General features: G+C 43.8%; 1 protein-coding gene across 2 annotated transcripts in view; it reads left to right on the forward strand.

The window, feature by feature from the left end:
* The window catches only part of LRRC8D (leucine rich repeat containing 8 VRAC subunit D), a 123643-nt gene that overhangs the window by 13298 nt on the left and 91718 nt on the right, over positions 1–18627 (forward strand). The window contains exons 1-2 of one of the 2 annotated variants that reach the window (XM_042952728.1): positions 8884–8901; positions 9068–9219. The gene's annotated coding sequence lies outside the window, so the exon portion shown is untranslated. Of the gene's footprint in view, positions 1–8883; positions 8902–9067; positions 9220–18627 lie in introns of those variants that run through there. The other variant, XM_042952727.1, reaches the window with a different exon arrangement.

Raw genomic sequence — 18627 nt, forward strand, 5'->3', positions numbered from 1 at the left:
CTCTGAAAGCAAATGCTTTTTTTTTTTTTTGTTTTTTTGGTGAAAGCAAATGCTTTTTGAGCAGTGTGTCTTGTGGTACATTCTAGTAGGATACAAACAAAAATTAATAAGAAATAATAAAAACAGGTGTCATTTTGGTGAATTTTTAGGTGGTCCATATTGAGCCAAACATTTTTCATGTTTTATCCTCACTTCAGTCATGGAGATAGGTATCATTTGTTGTTGCTGTTCCATTTCAAAGATTACAAAATTGAGGCTCACTCTGTTTAAATAACCTAGCAAGGGTCTGGGCACCTGGGTGGCTCAGTCAGTTAAGCGTCCGATTTTGGCTCAGGTTATGATCTCACAGTCTGTGAGTTCAAGCCCTACTTTGGGCTCCATGCTGACAGCTCAGAGCCTGAAACCTGCTTCAGATTCTGTGTCTCCGTGCCTCTGCCCCTCCCTGCTCATGCTCTGTCTCTCTGTCTCTCTCTCAAAAATAAATAAAGATTAAATAACATACCAAGGGTTACAGTGCTAGTAAGTACCTGGAGGAACTAAACTTTGAACCTGGATCTGTCTCTCATCCACAGAATAAAACATGAGTTACATTTCCCTCCTGCTTTCAGGGAGGAGACTGGCTTGTGAACAATGTAGTATAATTGAGCACAGTGTGCATGCAGTATATGCTGTAACCCCTGCATGAGCTAAAGTTTTTGGACATTTGCTTGGAGGAAAGAGAGACTGACCAAGAGTCAGACGCTTAACTGAGTGAGCCACCCAGGTGCCCCGAGACTGTAAAGACCAGTGAAGATTTCATACACACAGAAGAATGGTTTCAGAAAGGACCTTGAAGGATGCAATAGACTGGGACCGTCAGGGTGGGAGTGGTGAGGTATGGAAATGACAAAGGAAGTATGCAGTGTGTTTGGGGGAATTGATGCTGTGACAGAGTGAGAGATGTGGGAGAAAAGGAGAGCAGAAAAGCAGTTTGGGACAGGTTACTGAGGGCCTGGAGTGTCCTGCTACAGAATTTGGACTTCGTTCCATTGCCTTTGAAGGTTATTCCACTAAAGGTTCACGAGAAGGGACTTTATTTGCTTTAGTCTCTGACTTCATCGATGGTAGCGTGAAGAGAGGAGTAAATGTCTGCAGCAGGGATTCCCCAACTGGGCTGCACCTTAGGTCACTGGGAGTTCCTTAAATGAACAGAATGGCGCACTCACCCCCAGCAGTGATGCTGATGGTGTAAATCTGGGGTGGGGCCTGGCCTGGAGGATTATATTCGAAAGGTGCTTCTGAGTGCAGCCAGATCCAGGAATAGGTCCTGTGGCCATTAGAACATCGGGGACTGGGGCTGGACCGAGCCCAACAGTCATTGTGTGGATAATTTTGAAACGATGCGAGGGGGCCAGTGATCAAACCTTGGAGAAGATCTGTCGTATATGCTCTATAAATCTTAAATAATAATCTCAGAACAGGGTCATTTCCACATAAATTTTCCCATTCATGTCTAGAATGTAGTATGGCTCTAATCTTTATGCCTGTGTGTTCTATTTGCCCTTTTTCTTTTATTTAGAGGGAAATGGAATATGTAGGATTTTCTCGGTGACTGTTCATCAGCGCAGTCTCTCAGGATGTGAGTTCTGGAGTCCACTGCCTCAGGCAGGGTGGCTCAGTGCTCACAGTTCACTACAGTCTCTTAGGAGTTGGCCGAAATGCTGCTCACTTGTCCATTTCCTGGGACCCAGCCTGAACCGAAGCCTTTTTTCCAAATGTTGCAGATCTCTCTTACTCCCCTTTCTTGAGTTCTAAATCAACTATTGACGTTTAAAGTTTAGTTTCTGCTGGGAAGGCAAACAGTTCTACCAAGGGAGAAGCGATTTCTCAAGATTAAAGAAATTTGAAATTATAATTTATGCTTAAAAAAATAATGTTAGTCCAAGTTTTAGCTCTCCTCTCTCTTCCTTCTCTACTGTTCTTTATCCTGCCGGGTGTCTGCAAACCATTCTCATGACCTCCTGCCTGTGTGGCATATTTGTAGTGGGGCCAGATTATACATACACCACTGACTGACTTTTTCATCTGACCTCCAAATTCAGCTTTCGAGCCCCTTCGTTTCTTTGAATTTTGCTAACAAAGTCTTCTTGTTGAAAGGAATATTATTTCTCATGGAACTGTATTGATGGTGTGTGGAATAATAGGAGCATGCTTTTTAAAGTTCAGACCTAAGGCCCCCAAATCCTAAACCTCTCCAATTTGCTGTTGCTTACTTTATACTTTGGCATTTCAGGTCTAGAGGTGGTTAGCACCCATCGGACATCCCAGCCCCTCCCTGAAAATTAAAAGGAGCACAAAAATGAAACTGAATTCCTTGTTTTTCTTCACCCCTCGGTTAATTTAACGGACTCCATTGGCTCGCCCTCATTTGCCCTTTTTACACCTCCCAAATTAATGTTATGTGCGCCTTTGGTTAGAACGGTGTGAGTAATTTCTGAGTCGCTTTTGAAAACTGTTCCTTACGGTTCTTTTCTTCACCATACCAGTAGATCTGGCCAGTGTTTTTCTTTCTAGCTGCTTAACTCCTGGGTGGTTCTTGTTGCCACATAAGTTTCAGTTGATTTAGTGATCCTGATTTCATGGCACACTGTATCAAATGCTTCAGAAAGATCAAAGTACACGGGGATCCTTGGATTCCCTTCCGTTGCTAACTCACTTGTGCTGTAGCCAGGCAGTCCTGGAGCCTTGCAGTCCAGGATTCTGCTCAAGGCGAGGAAGCAGCTCTTCTCCCTGGCTTTTCCATTCTGCAGATATCCTTTCCTTTCCTGTATTCATTTATTTAGCAACATGTAGTGGGCTGTGTATCTCTGAGCCCCTTCAACCACTTTTTGCTGCAAAAAGGAAAAACTCTGAGCCTTTCATGTGCCATACCCATGGGACTATTCTCCCCACGAACTTTCATGCTGGAAACAAGCCCCATCTAATTGTACCTTATTGGTAGTAAAATGTGTTGGTTAAAAGTAGACTCTGTGGCCGGCCAGGCTGCCCGAGTTCTGCTATTTGCTAACAGTGTTACTTTGGACAAATTGTTAACTTTTTGTCTGTTTCCTGATCTGTAATACAGAGGTAGTGGTAATTCCTACCTCATAGGGTTGTTATCAGGAATAATTGAGTCAGTGTATGTAAGTGGCTAAAATTTGTTTAGTTAGGTTTAGTTTAAACCTTGGTGAATAATCTTTCAGAAGTTTATAATAACGTTTCTGGGTTTTCTAGGCATTTTGTTACTCTTTTGTGCTGTTTGCCTTAGCCATTCCATTACAAGCAAAGGAAAGAAAACTAAATCAAACTATCCGATTTTGCCACCTTAGGGTTATTCATAAATTGCTTTTTTTCCTTTAAGATTCCATTATAATAGGGGCACCTGGGTGGCTCAGTTAAGCTTCCGACTTCAGCTCAGGTCATGAGCCACATCAGGCTCGATGCTGACAGCTCAGAGCCTGGAGCCTGCTTCAGATTCTGTGTCTTCCTCTCTCTTTGCCCCTCCCCTGCTGGTGCTCTGTCTCTCTCAAAAATAAACATTAAAAACATTAAAAAAATTTTTTTTATGTTTTTATTTTTGAGAGAGAGAGAGACAGAGCCTGAGCAGGGGAGGGGCAGAGAGAGAGACACAGAATCTGAAGCAGGCTCCAGGCTCTGAGCTGTCAGCACAGAACCCAATTCAGGGCTCGAACTCATGGACCGTGAGATCATGACCTGAGCTGAAGTCTAAAGCGTAACCGACTGAGCCACCCAGGCGCCCCATTAAAAAGGATTTCTTTATAATAGATAACTGAGAATTGATATATTCACTAGAACAGTGATGTGTGTGAATTATTCCCTCTCAGCTCCTATAATTTGGTACCTTCAGATGTGTACAGATGTTTATGATGTTTATGTATTTTTTAAATCCTTTTTAAGAACACGATTTTGTTGGTAGTGTAAGTTTTATTTGTTTGACTTGTTAGGAGCAATCCTTTTAAGTTGTTGGATTTTTCATATATTATTTTTTAAATGGATGCACAAAGAGAATTAAATTTTTTTAAGACTGTTTTTAACTAAGCTCTACACTCAACGTGGGGCTCAGACTTATAACCTCAAGATCAAGAGTCACATGCTGGCCTGGCTGAGCCAGCCAGGCGCCCCTAAATATTTTTTTTAATAAGGAAGCAGAAATACTCACTACAGAAGATGAACAGACAAAACGTGCCTTCCAAAGAAAAATGTCTTATAGGGCAGTGTTTAGTCTACACAATACACATCACAGTCAGCAGTCAGTAAATAACCCACGGCTGTCCACGGCTAACAGTTTGTGCCAGAACCATTTTGAATACTCTTAACTTGTGTATAGGTATTTGCATGTAGTCAAACTTACGTTGTTTCTTGCTATTCTTTCATACTTACGCTCTTTAAGTGACTGCCCATCAGCCAGGATGGCCTACTTTACTTATATATTTCCATACTAACTGAAGAATGAGAGGGAGACTAGGAAAAAATGTATTGAAATTTTGATCATCACAGTATGACCTGTAGATCTGTCTTCTTTATTATTTCATGAAGTAATATTCAGCCACAGCCCAAGAGCATATGTAACCTAATTTGTATGGACTTGCATTGCCAGGGTTTAAAATGAGTTGGCCTGTTGCAAAATACACATTTACAATTTACACTTTACAAAAATTTGGCAAGGTGATGAAGCCACATGATGCAGCTAAGAGAACATTACAAGTTGGGTTTGAAAAGTAAGTAAGAGTCTTCTGAGTAAAAGTTGTGTAGCACAGAACTATAACTCCACAGCCAAAAAGGCACCCACTCGTTTCTCTTTAATTAAAAGGAGGAAGTACAGACCCAGGGTGAGTTTTAGCTCCATTACCTGCTGCTTTGAGAAAATGACTTAACATCTGTGAGCCCCACTGCTTCTTCTCACATAGGGTTAGCGACCCTTCCCTGTAAAGGCAGTTCTGCAAATTCAGTGAGGCAGGGCATGTGAGGGCCCCCAGGTCAAGTTCCTAATTCTGTGCAGCCTGGGTGAGTTCCTATGTGTGATTGGAAGCCTGTGACCCTGGGGCACTGGGCTGAGAGGTCTACCAGCCCAGGTCTATAGTCACCCTGGCCCTGTGTTTCTCCTCTGTGGCTGGCTTTTCGAAGTCCTGCCATGGGGTGCTCCAAGCAGTGCTTTCCTTCTCAGCTCCTTCAAAGCCAGGAAACCCCTGTGCCCAGAAGGGACCCTAAACCATCATGCAGGCAGAATTTTTTAAAATGGTGTGTACCCCTTTACTACATTTCTGCTGTGGGAAATGACACTCTGGCTCCTGGAAAATGGCTCATACCCCTCTGTGGGTAGATGCCAGTCTAGGCAGCCAGTTGGCTCCGAGGACGTCTTCCTTGAAAGCCATGGCCCAGGTTCTGCAAAGGCTGGGAGGTGAGTGTGAGTGCCAGAGACGTCCTTCACCGAAAAGCCTGTTCCAGGTGCCATCCTGGAAGTGCAGACAGACAAGGACACTGACTGAAGGCTGCGAGTACAGAGAGAGACCGTCTCTTAGGTGACCAGACAGCTTGTCAGTTTTCTTTTTCTTGTTTGCAAAATCCAGCCGTAATAATGACCAAGAGTCCTCATACAAAGAAATCTGTGGCAAACATTTTTAACCACCAAAGTAAGGTCTTTGTCTTTCTTTTTTATGATGAAGGAAGATAAGCAGCATCATTTGAGACATGAGTTTATCATCTCCTCCTCCACACCTCTTAGTCCTCAGAGAAGCTGTCTCTCGTCACTTACTTTGGAGCTTCCAAAATGGCTTTCACAATGTTGCCATCTTCATCCATGGACTGTCATACCTAGGGAGTGGAGACTCTCAAAATGAACTTCCAATATCCTTCCAAAATCAATTTTATCTCTTGTGGCATGATTTGTACCTACTAGGGAGCATATTTTCTCTTCCTAGGAGGTTGTGATATACATAATGTGTGTGTGTGTGTGTGTGTGTGTGTGTGTGTGTGTGTGTGTGTGTGTGTGTGTATTTATTTCTCAACAGGTATAAGGTAGAAACACTTCTCCATGAAACACAGACACACAGAAGGTACAGGAGAATAGCTGAACAAATGGGAAAGTATGATATGGTACTTAGACCTTGTGGCTCTTAGGAAGTATGTGTGGGACTGATGCAGTCATAGGAGTGTTGTATGTATTATCCAAATTGTAAACTTTGGGATCCATGCAAGTTAATTTAAGCATGTTTCCTTTGGATTTTCTTAGGAATTCGCTTTTTCTTCAGAGGTTTTCCTTCTAGGCTCTTGGAGTCCTAATGAGTAACAGAAATGAAGGTAGGGATACCAAAATGTATTGTATTGTATTGTATTGTATTGTATTGTATTGTATTGTATTGTATCTATTTTATTTTATTTTAATGTTTATTTTTGAGAGAGAATACACACACGAGTGGGAGAGGGACAGAGAAGAGACGGAAGATTTGAAGCAGGCTCTGCACTGACAGCAGATACACCCACATGGGGCTTGAAATCATGAACCCTGAGATCATGACCTCGGTCAAAGTTGTGCTTAACTGACTGAGCCACGCAGGAGCCCCCAAAAATGTATTTTAAAATAGATTGTGTCCTCAAAAACATGGTAACATTGACAGTTTTTTTTTAAATGAGAGAGAAGTGAGAACAGTTCTGAGCTACGTGCCTTCCTTTCTGTTGCCTTCCCACCGTGTACTTTATGGAGGGGGGGATATGGTAGTGCTTTGGGAAAAAGGATGAAAGACATGAAGAGATCTGAAAAGAGATGAAGAATTGACAAGTCTAGGGAGGCAAAGGACTGGGAGAAGGAAAAGGTGGCAGCCAGGGCCCAGCGGGACCCTGAAAGGATGCTGAGACCCCTCAGAAGTTTGTAGTGACAAGCCCTCATTAGACTGGGCATGCCTGAAGGATGGGGATGTATCTCTGCCCCCACCCAGCCCCCGCTGCCCCTCTTGAACTGCTCTTGCCGTGCACCTGCGCATGCTCCTACTGCCGAGTGTGCTCCTTAGGGAGGGGGCAGGCAAGGGCAGGTGAGATGCAGTTCATCTGGAGACAGGATAAACTTTCTCCTTCACTCTGCAAGTGCCTGGGGTCTTGCCATTGCCAAGATTCTTAATCGCCTTTCTATATGTGCTCTATTTCTTGGCTTGTCAGGAGGGCAATAGCACACTATTACAGGTGAGTGTGAGCTAAGCGCTGAAGCAGAGAGGAATGGAAAAGGAGAGAATTTCAACAGTTTCACTCAAAGCTGAGGTCATGTGTATGTTGTTTTATTTTCCCTCTTAAAAAATCCCAGTTAGAGAAAAGAATTCAGGGAACAAATATTAGTCAGCTGATTAGGTTCTGAACTTGCACAGACTTTGTACCTTGGCATAAGAGTGGCTACCCTAGAACCTTTTGAACTTTTGCCATTGAGTAATTCTGAAAAGGCTGAAAGAGCCAGTCGTAGGCACTGGGGAAGAGCACTGTGTCCTCTGCTTGGGTAATAAAGGTACATATTATTGAGGTGGGTAAGGACCCTAGGTAGTCGAACAGGGTTATAGCATGTAAATTGCAGAATCATTTAGAGATGAAGAAATGGATCACAGATGGTCACTGGGCTTGATTTGTCTCCCAGGATTCACTATTGTTTTGAGAATTAGCAGAGTGTAGAGGAAATGGCCCAGATTTTATACTTAGGAAAGACCTGTTATTCAGCTCTCCATTTGACCACTTTCTAGCTGAGACATCAGGACAGTTACTTAACTTCTCTGACCCTATTTCCTCAGTTGGGAATAAGAGAATAGGACATTCATAGATCTGTTGGGAAATGTTGAAACTAAGAGCTGATTAAAATGAGATGCTGTCTAGCCAAGAGTAGGAACTTAATGTCCATCAATTTCTACTTCAGTCAAAATTTGGCTTTTTATATAGAATAATTGCCCTACTCTCCATGTTGAGTTTTGAAACATGAATAAATTTTATTTAAGCCATCAGCTTGTGATAAAAGGAGCTGTTTATCCAAGACAGGCCTGTAAGTACCTTGTAACCCAAGAGATTTGTGTGCAAGGACAGAGAGGGTACAGATGAAGCCATCCACATCTGGAAGTCCAGAAACCAGGCACTAAACGCACATACAAACTCCTAGGGCTGGCATGCTCTGCATATAGCAGATTCTTAAACCATCTGTTTATTAATTTTTAAACATTACCCCGAAGTTCACCAAAGTCAGAGGGTAGCACAATCAACCCAAACTCAGAATTTTGGAACTGCTTTCTGATTTCATAAGCACAGAGAAATCCTTAGTTGTTCATTGAAAGAACGCACTATACCACTGTCTTCTGTGTGGGATTGGTATCCGTCATGTTAGGGGACTGTGAGCTTGAGGTTGGTGCGCCTAGAGACCGTAGCCCCCCTGGAACGCTCTCCCCGCCCCTCCACCCCAAGTTCGCGGCAGTGTGCACGCTCTCTTGACTCAGCCAGGCGCAAGACAAGTAATTTCCTCCCATCCTCGGGTCTTTCAGTTGCTGAGCTGGAGTGAATATACTGGGATGTGGCTATGCGCTTTACAATTTTGCATAAATCCATCCTCCACTCCCTGGAAAGGCTGGGTCCCGTCTTTACACCTTCCCCTAGGCGATTTTGTTCCACGGGCGGGGGCGGGGAGGAGAGGAAAGGAAAGGAGGAAAACGGAGGCAGACTACACGCGGCACCGCGCTCTGCGCGCTCGGGAGGAAGCGTGCAGTCCATTGACTCGGTACTTGTGGGGAGGGGAGAACCGAGGCAGGGGCTGGAAACGGAAGGGCTGCGAGCGCTCCGGCCGCGAGGCCTCCGGCAGGGGGAGGCCCGGGCCTCGGGGAGCCACCTCGCCAGAAGCCGGTGTAGCGGGTCAGAGGACAGCGCCCGGAGGGACCATGGCGAGGCGGGCGGGGGCGGCGGTAGTTATGCAACCCGCAGCCCCCCTGTGTCCTCCCTCGCGCGGGTCTGCGCCCCTCCCTCCACTCTGCCAACACTCGGATCTCTCGCTCTTTCTCTCCCCTGTGTTTTCAAACAGGAAGTGCACGGCTGTCTGTAACGTGCCGGGTCCCAGGATGGAGGAGTGAAGTCTCTGTCGCCGCTGGTGCCAGCCTGCGGAGCGCCCCCCTCCCCCCGGAAGCCAAGTCCCCGGAGAGCGCCCTGAGGGAGCAGGGTGGCCGCCTGGTCCAGGTGCGTGGGGCCGGGTCGGGGAGCCCGCGGGCCGGGCGCTGGGCTGTCACTGGCCGCCGCCCCTGGGTGCCGCCGAGCCTGCTCTCCAGCTCCGCGCCGCAGCCTCACTCGCGTGCGGCGGTAGCCTGGTGGCACCCCCCCTGCCCGCCTTCGTCCCCAGGGGTCTCTGCCCAACTGTGGCCTGCTGCCCCGGGCGTGTTGGTCCCCCGCCCCTGGAGGGCGGGAGGGCTTTGGGCTGCCTGACGCCTGCGGGACCTGCCCGGGCTTACTTAGCCTAGGCAGGCGCTTTCCAGGCGGGGCTGCCTTTGCCCGGGAGGCTTCCCCGAGTCCCCAGCTGCCCTCTCCGCCCTCACCGCCGCCTCCTCCCGCCACTGCTGCCCGACGCGGGGCGCTCTGTTGCTCCGAAGTCTCTGGGAGGCTTGGATGTTACGAAGGGTAGCGTGTGAGAAGTGGGGACCTAGGGAGAGAGAGAGACGGTGAGCGAGGTGTAAGGTGGAAAGGGGAGCAAGAGTCTTGGTGCGCGGCTTCCGAAAGCCCACCTTCTCAGCGGAGCCTTGCTGTCTGTTGGTGTGTTTGTTTTGTTTTGTTTTGTTTCTGTTTTTTTGGGGGGGTTGGGGGGGTGGTTGGAGCCAGGCTTTCAGAACAGAGGGAATTAGTGATGTAGACATGCGCTGGAAAGGTAGCTACCAGGAATGAGGGACAGCTACTTCTGAGGTGTTTAGTCTGGTGTCTGGCTGCTTAACTCCAGTTGTGGTTTCTCTCAGCCAGGCTCCCTTGCTCAGACAGAAGGTACTCTTAAAGGTATGAGCCAGACGTCTTTATTCATTATATTCCATTTTCCATCAGAGGAACATGGAGAATGACTTCTCGCATTCACCAAGTAGTTTATAATTTCACATCTGTGTCTTGCTGCCTCTCGGATGTTCCCAGGCGGAGAGCACAAACTGCTCGAGAAGAGGGTGGTTTCATGCGCAGGCTTAGTGCTTCTTCATTTCCCTGGCAGCTCCGGTCTCTGCAGACTAAGTCAAATTGACTTCTCCCCTAATGAAAGCCTGGCCTTGTTTCTCCGCCTATATTTATCTACCTGGTGAAACTCCAGTCTGGTGGAGAGCCACTAACGGAGGTTGGATAGTTGAGAAGAATCAGTTTAATGGCAAGATTGGCCTCAAATGCAATGTTTGAACAATGTTAAAGTCAGTAGCGTCCTCCTACTCTTATTTTAGAGGAAGGGATGTGAGCAGAGGACTAAAGGGGAGGCAAGTCAAGAAGGGTCTCTTTCTACAGCGTTGGAGGGAGTGTGTAGAATCCCACTACCATGTGCACTTATTAACTCCTTCACCTTATGGGGAGGCTAAGCTTCATCAGGGAGCAGCGTTCGCTGTAGATTTAAATTCGTGATGTCATATGCTGGCTATCCTATTCTAATTTGTACCTTTTGTAATAAAATATATTCCCCTACATAACTAATTTTGCTTTGAAAGGAAAATCTTCTGTGGTCAGGTAGCCTGGTAAATTTGTACTGCCCTCTCTCTCCCTTTTTTAATGCCTGTCATCAGTGATTTTAATTCCGTGATCCCATTATTCCAATAGTCCCTCAGAACTTTAATCCCTTTTAGAAAGCAGCTGCTTTGAGTGTTGCGATAGTATCAGTAATTGGCATAATTGCGTTAGCAGTAAATAGCCAAGATACACTGTGAGAACTGAGCAATTAATTTCATCTTTCTCTAGATAGATGGACTTGGATGTCTTAAATTTGAATTTCATTGTGATATGTCCGTGTTTAGGCCTCTTCTCTTTGCCAGATACATGACATGATTAAAACAAGTCAGTGAGAGGGACTCTTGAAAGACCTGTACAACCGTAGTGTTTTGTCTCTCTTTTTATACCCAAGTATACTCCTGGCTCTCCAGTTCGTTAATTTATTTGAGGAGTGTCTTCAGTTCGCTCTGCTTCAAGATAAAATAGAACAGCCTTTGTGACTCTCCAAACTCATACCCTGTTTAGAGACAGGATTTGCTCCCACCCTAGGAAAATTTAATATTAAGTAGTAACCCAGAAATAATGATAATTGATCTTAAGAGCTCTTCATTTTCTGTTGACAGAGCACATTTTCTAGATCGCATTTATAATTTGTTACTCCCTTTCATAGTCTGGTGAAACAGGTCTTGTTCACTCTGTTTTGTGGAGAGAGGAAACTGAGGCTGCGGAAATGGGACTTGTAAAATGGGACTACGTAAATGGGGATGCTGGGACGTCTTTTGATGAACACGTCCTTGGCACATCTGTAATCTGGAAAGTTGCTGCCTGAGAAAGGGATGTCCATGCTGATTCAGGTGGTCTTTCGCTGTTCCCAGCAAGCTGGTAATGACCGACTCCAGACTGGCCTTACCTACGTCTTTGGATCTTTTCCCATAACCTCTACCCAGAGCTGAGGGGTTTTTGTTTTGTTTTGTTTTGTTCCCGCATCTGACATTTACACTTCCTCTGTGTTAGTCACTAGATTTAGCTGTGTTTGTATCAATCTGATCTGTTTTCTGCTGCCAGAATTCTAATGGCATATTTTAATTTACAGATATTTTATGTCAAGTCTTAGTAAACTGTCTCTTTTTGAAGGGTCAGATTGTTTTTTAGAACAGAAAAGCAGTACTTCTGGTTTAACCCTAGAACACTTTATGTCCCAGAAAAGAAATAATAAATTATAAAATGATGTGTGGGACTGTCTCTACAGCCCACTACCATACATAACGTACTACCACCGTATATAGCCCTGCAACTCCCACCCCAGTTCAGGATACCCACAGTAAAGGTCATATCACAGGGGTGACTGGCTGGCTCAGTCAGTAGAGCATGATCTTGGGGTTGTGAGTTTGAGCCTTATGTTGAGCATAGAGATTATAAAAAAGAAAGAAAAGGTCATATTACAGAACAACAATAGCAAATCCATGTATGCTTTAAATTCTATGTTGAGTAATTTTGTAGTATTCTCCAGATGGAAATAAGTTTATTTCTTCTTATCTTTGTGATGCTTAAAGTTAAGGTTTTCTTTAGCTAATATTTTATGCGGCATTAAGAAAAACATAAAATTGAGAGTACGTTTTTACTGGGAAATGCTGCATGCAATATTTATTTTGTCTTCAACAGAGTATCTGTAGTGATCTATAACTTCTGTTCCTTAGAATTGTACCAAGTATCAGAAGGGGAGAAGGTGGGAGAGGAAAGAGATAAAAGTAAGTGGTCTTTCTTTTATAAATGAGGAATGAAATATGTATTTTTTCTTAATAAACAATGGACTGCCATTTCTGTCTGTCTGGGACAGTTCCAGTAGCTTGTGAATAGGAATGAAAGCATACTAGCTTTGATGTTAAATGCCAAGGAGAAGTTTGTGACCAAGAGAGGGCTAGAGTAGAGATTGATTGTGTTAGCATTTTCATTTTTTCAAAACCCTCTGGTTTTTTCATGTCCATTATATAGTAAAAATTGTCTTCTATTGGAAATTGCAAGCTTTAAAGCAGTGGTTCTCAACCCTTCACACAAATTGGGAAGCTTTTATTAATACTTAAAGATTTCAAAGATTTTGATTTGCTTAGAGTTTTACTTCTTATTTCTGATGATTGCTAATTTTGAGTGACAGAGGTACTATGTGTCACTCAGCTGAATATATAGTGTAAATAATGCCTATAAAATCTTCTTGTACTTACACAGTAGGAGTATATATCTATGTGAGACGTGGGTTCAGTGCACTGAAATCTGCCAGCACCTTGAAGTGCATGGGCTGGAAAATCAGGACCAAAGTAAAACAACTGCTCCGGGCTAGGGCTGGCGAAATGGTGATTTAAATGTACAGTCTGTTAGCCATCAGATTATCAAGATACCAATCTCCGTCTTTCTTGTACATTAAATAGATGATGTGTAAAGTCCTGACTTTGAATCTGATTTTGTTTCCAGGTTAATTGTTTTTCATGGTCAACTTTGAGGTCTTAGAAGTACTCAGTTATGGATAACTGGAATTCTTGTAAGACCATTTTCCCTACATTACTTCTGTGCATATCTTTTCCTTACGTTAATATAGTCAGGACTCTGACACCAGTTGCATAATTGCCACTGGTTTAAGTACCACCAGCAGCAGCCTTATTTTCATTTCCCAGAAGCTAAAAGAAGCTTCTTCTCAACCTTAACCTTTACAGTTTTTGATAAGTACGTGGAAAGAGATATTATTTTTCCTTATTTTGTGGTGGAAAAAATGGACACATAAGTTCCTACTGAATCGGTCTCTTTGGTTTCCATGCCTGTTTCTGTGGTTTTGGTGTTCTGTTAAAGACAGGATAGGCCGAGCACCAAAACTTATTAAGGTTAGTGCATAATGTCTTTTTTTCTGATTAAACAACAACAACAAAAAATCACTTCCTACTTAATGAACACTTCATGTGTGCTAGACCTTTACATGGATTGTCTCTAATCTTCCTGGTGTTGTGCACAGTGGATAATCTCCCTGTTTTATAGGTGAGGAAACTGAGGCAGGCAGAAATTATAGCTTACCCATTCACAGAAACAAGTGAAGCCCTGGACTGGGATCCAGATTTCTGATTCCCCATGCTAAAACTGTCCCTCCTTCATATCTGCTTCTTTCTGTCCTTAACCTCCCTAGTGAAGAGAAATGATCACACTTCGTTTAGTCTTAAGTTTAACTTTGCCCTCTCAGCAGGGGTTAAGTTACAGCCACAGAGCATATAAAGGCATTAGGAAATTAGGGACGTGGAAGAGTTAAGGTTTTTATGAATATTTTTGGCTTTCGCACAGTATGTATTCATTTTTTGCCCTAAAAAGCCTAGATATATTGACTCTGTTGGTGAGAGTGTCTTGAGGCAATATTGGCCACAAGCAGCCCAGCTGGATGTTAGGCTGTAAGCGTATTGGTTTTACTGGGAACTCTGCAGTTTGTTGGCAGGTTTGTATCGCCACCAATACTGCATGATGATTTCTTTTTTTATTAACAAATTTCCTGATGTTGGCCAATCTGATAGATGTTATTTGTACCTCATAGTTTAATTTTGCCTTTTTATGACTACAAGTGAGGTTGAGCATCCCTTCCTTTTGCTTAATTTAATTTCCCTTTTCTGTGAATCAGGTCTCTTGCCCTTTTCTGATAAGTTCTTTGAAAGAATTCTTCTAGCATTCCTGTATATTCTAGAAATGAATCCCTTCTCTGCTTTGGGTATTGTGAACACTTTCTCCCAGTATGTCACTCGCCTGATAACTGTGTAGGGTGACTTTCATTAACAACAACAAAAATCTTTAATTTTAATGTAGGTGAACCCATCGGTTTTTTTGTTTTTTTTTTAATTTTTTTTTTCAACGTTTATTTATTTTTGAGACAGAGAGAGACAGAGCATGAACAGGGGAGGGGCAGAGAGAGAGGGAGACACAGAATCTGAAACAGGCTGCAGGCTCTGAGCGGTCAGCACAGAGCCTGATGCAGGGCTCGAACTCACGGGCCGTGAGATCATGACCTGAGCCGAAGTCGGACGCTTAACCGACCAAGCCACCCAGGCGCCCTGAACCCATCCGTTTTTAATGTTATTGTGGTCTGTGATTGAGTCATTTCAGGAATCCTTCCCTGTTCTAGGATCATACCATGGTTTAGTCTTCCCTCACTTTATTCAAGTTTTATAGGTTTACTCTTGAGTTTTTAAACTATTTGGAATTTAATATATGAGGTAGAAACTATTTGTGAATGAGAGAGAGCATAAGTGGGGAAGGGGCAGAGGGAGAAGAAGAGAGAGAATCTTTAAAAAAATTTTTTTTTTAATGTTTATTTATTTTTGAGAGAGAGACAGAGCATGAATGGGGGAGGGACAGAGAGAGTGGGAGACACAGAATCTGAAGCAGGCTCCAGGTTCTGAGCTGTTAGCACAGAGCCCAGCGTGAGGCTCAAACTCAGAAACCGTGAGATCATGAGCTCAGCTGAAGCCGGACACTTACCCGACTGAGCCACCCAGGCACCCCAGAAGAGAGAGAATCTTAAGCCCAGCGTAGAGCCAGATTCAGAGCTCAATCTCACGAGTCTGGGATCATGACCTGAGCTAAAATCAAGAGTCGGACACTGAACCGACTGAGTCACACCAGCATGCGCATTTTTATTTTTTAAAAACTGGTCATGTTGTGAGTCAATTTGACCAACACTGTTTCCGAAATAATCTACTCTTTCTCTACAGTTGGTGCTGCCTCTAGCATATAAGTGTATATTGATAGAGATCTCTTTCTGAGATCTCTCATTTGTTTAAGTGACTTAATTGTGTGTTCCTGGGTCATTGATACCCTTTTAAAATTATTATGGCTTTCAAATATGTCTTGTTACATGTACATTTATATTACCAAGATTGATATAAATTTAAAAGTTCAAAAATAGCAGCACCTGGGTGGCTCAGGTCATGATCTCATGGTTTGTGGGGTTGAGCCCTGCGTTGGGCTCTGCACTGACATCACAGGGCCTGCTCTCTCCCCCTCTCTCTCTGCCCCTCTGCTCATGTTTGTGCACACTCATGCACGCGCTCTCTCTCTGTCTCTCTCAAACATTAAAAAAATAAAGTTCAAAAAATACATTATTTTAGGTAGATTTCTTGCTGTTATTTCTGTGTGTGTTAACTCTTAACACCTGCAGACGTCTTCTAGAAATGTGTTTACTTCACTGGGAGCATTATTTAGTAATGTAATTTAACATTCCTTACGTTACATTTCTTTCTCAGTTTTATTTTTTTAGCAACATGGCTCCCTTCCACACTTGGTTATCTATATAGGGCAGGGGGGTCTCACTTCAAAGGCTTCTCTTTCCTCTTTAGTGCTTTGCATGTACTTATAGATCTGGGATGTGCATTCCTAGTATGGCTTTTGAGTGAACGTTTGTGATGCTGTAATACATGGCTGAAAACTCTTGAAAACCTGTTGATTGTAGATGTCTGTTTATTATTGGGAAAACATTGCCAGTTTTGACTTGGTTTTCCCCGTTTACTTTGCTCCACACTCTTCTCAGATCACTTGGTCTCATCCCTCTTCCAGGCTCTAATACATGTCACCCTGAATGCTGGATCACTTGATTTGATAAACAAACATTTGCATGCCTATGCAGAATAGTGTCCTTTTTCCTTAGTTGATGAAATGGCATGAAACCATGTTGTATATAACATGGCTTATATTATTGTAAGTAAATGTGAAATTACTGTGGGGGACAAATTTTGGTTGCCTGGACCAAAGATATTCTTCTTGGCCATCAGGTCTAGCATTATATGGGTGATAGGCTATATTTTATTTTTCTTTTGTTTGGAGTTATTTATAGGTGCTTTGTGGATGTAGGGTTGCAGTCTACTGAAATTTACTAAGCTTACACAAAGTCCAATAAAGTTATAATATAGAATGTTCTAGAGTCTAAAACCTGCTTAGACAGATAAGACCATGCCCTTGGGCTGTTGGAGTTGTTCTCCCAGTGTGCTTTAAACAGGATTCATTAGGTATTCACCTAAGTTTGATGATAACAACCCCAGCTACTGACCTGATTGAACTTACATACTCAGGAGAGGTCTTCATCTGTGCTGACATTTCCCATTTCTCATTCAGGTTCCTTTATGCTCACCTCACCAGCTGTCAGATCCACCTGTCTTACCAGCCTCCTCTCTTATTCAATTATTCTAATATAACTGACAGCAAAGCTACTTCATCCATTCAGCAGACATTTGCTGAGCTCCAGACTACTAGATCTTAGTTTCCCTTCTCTCTCTTCCTCCTACCTGCTGTGTGCCAGTCATTGTGCTAAATGCTGAAGATATAGTGTGAATATGACACAGTGCCCGACCTCAGAAGATAGACACATAAATCATTAACTGGAACTTAGAAAGTGAGGCACTTTACCGCAGTACGTTGTGATAAATAATAATAGAATCGGGCACAAAGGAGGCAGTGATTTATTCTTTCTTATTTGTGAGGGAAGAATTCATGAAGGAGGTGATTTTGGTGCCGATTATTAGAGGGATAGGATTACTTACCAGGCTGTAGAGAAGGGAAAAAACGAAAGAAATAGTCCAGGTTCGGAGCCCCGATGAGCTCAATGTGCGAGGAACATAGAGTATGAGTGACTGGAGCAGAGAGGTCATGGTGCAGGGGAAAGGGGGCTGGAGGTACATCTTGGCCTCGATTCTTGATCCAGCCATGTCCAGGGCTACACATGCTATTTCTGGTAGTGGTGTTTTTTCCCGACCAGAGATGAAATAAATGCTTAAGTCACGGTCTTAAGGTACATGAAAAGGAAGCAGGGAGAAGTCCAGTGACTATTAAAACAACACAGGTGGAAGTAGTGAGGACCAGAATTACGTTGACCATGGTGGGAAAGGAAAGGAGAGGATGGGTTTGAAACTCATTTAGGAGAGAGAATTGGTTACTGATTGAATGGAAAGTGGGAGGGGAGGGAAAAGAAAGATGGCTCCTGGTGTTTCTGGTTGGGAAAATTCGCTGATGGTGTCATTAGTCAGAATGGAAAGTATGAGAGGAGCAAGTTTGGAGAGAGAGTAGTGACTTCAGTTTGGAGTCAAGTTGGGGTGCCCCTGGGACGTTCAGTTGATCTTGAGAGGCCTTGCCCTAGAGAGAAGTCACAGCCAGAGATGTGCTTTGGGGAGTGACTGGAACTGATGACTGTAGCTGTGAATGTAGCTGAGATCACTGATGGATGGCCCTATGACCAGAGACCAACAGACAAAAGGGGAGAACGAAACAAGATCAGGAAATGGTACAAACAAAACCGATGGGAAGCTTGAGCACTAGGGTTTTTGTCTTGTTTCTGTCTATTGTCATATGGTCCTTTGAATAAAACCCCCTGAAATCATTGTTACTGGCTTTTATTTACCTTATTTAAAAAATATATTTTTTTAATGTTTATTTATTTTGGGGAGAGAGAGACAGAGTGCGAGCAGGGGAGAGGCAGAGAGAGAAGGAGACACAGAATCCGAAGCAGGCTCCAGGCTCTGAACTGTCAGCACAAAGCCCGACGCGGGGCTCGAACTCACCAACCATGAGATCATGACCTGAGCTGAAGTCAGACACTCAACCAACTGAGCCCCCCAGGTAGCCCCGTTACTGGCTTTTAGAGATAAGTTCTCTGAAGCTCTGGTAAGGAACTGGCCAAAGCACCCGGGTAGTAAATAGAGAAAAGCTCTCAGGTCTGTGGGAGGCCTCGGGAAGGCCAGGTAGTGCAAACACTGAAAGTGGGAGCCTGGATTTGGCCATGAGAAATTCAGTTGGTATTCGGTAGTCGGAAGAGTTCTTAAGTCAAGGGTGAGGAAGGACTGAGGGGGAGGCACCAATTGGAGCGTGTGTGCACACGTTTGTCCATGAAGGAATATTTTTCAGGTGTAATTGTGACCAGAG

Source organism: Panthera leo, chromosome C1 (genome assembly GCF_018350215.1).
Source record: "Panthera leo isolate Ple1 chromosome C1, P.leo_Ple1_pat1.1, whole genome shotgun sequence".
NCBI lineage: Eukaryota > Metazoa > Chordata > Mammalia > Carnivora > Felidae > Panthera > Panthera leo.